Here is a 755-nt window from a genome sequence, read left to right as displayed (position 1 = left end):
GCAAATGGGTTCCGGAAGTCCCGCCTCATCCTGCGCGGCCCCGGCGTGGCTCCCTGGTCCTCGCTTTCACTCCCTGCGGGCGTTCGCTGCTGGCGCCCAGGTGTCCTGCCACACCCCGCGAGGTTCCCCGCAGTGTTTTCCGTCCTGCCGTCTTTTTGCTCGTAGTCTGCACGAGGTGGGCCTGTATCTTTCCTCCAGCTGCATCCCTCCATCCTGCGTTAACGTAGCCTCGGAGTGGAGATGGCATTCGGGACAATGTGGCGTGACCTCACACTGACGCCATTCCTTTCCCACCCTGCCAGCCTGGCTTCTTTCTCCACCCCGTGGAATAAACCAGATTGTTGCAAGTGAGAGGGAAATAGGGCCCCAAGGTTAATGAGAGAGTCTGCTACATTATGAGTGGAATTTCTATTTCTGTGCTGAATGTACGGATCTGGGGCGACCGCCTCTTAAGGTGATACCATAGGGGGATAGCGAGTTACAGCCTTTAGCTAAACAATCCCTCCAGTTTGGGGAAGACACACATATACAAAGTCAACACTGAAAAGAATATATGCTAAATGCTATATAAATGCGGGATCTATAAGAGTAGGGAGGGCGAAAGGTGTACGCAGGCTTATGGCAGGGAAGCGTTTGGTAGAGGAGAGCCCTGAGCTGGCCCTTTAAGGATGGAGAGGCTCCATTCAGACCTCTGCCAGGTAGTAGGTAGAGCCTTGCAGCGCTCTGAAAAGATAGGGGCGGGGTGGGTAATTTTG

This window comes from Prionailurus viverrinus, chromosome D1 (genome assembly GCF_022837055.1).
Source record: "Prionailurus viverrinus isolate Anna chromosome D1, UM_Priviv_1.0, whole genome shotgun sequence".
NCBI classification, from domain to species: domain Eukaryota; kingdom Metazoa; phylum Chordata; class Mammalia; order Carnivora; family Felidae; genus Prionailurus; species Prionailurus viverrinus.
The sequence above is the reverse complement of the archived record's forward strand: the minus strand, read 5'-3'. Positions refer to the sequence as shown.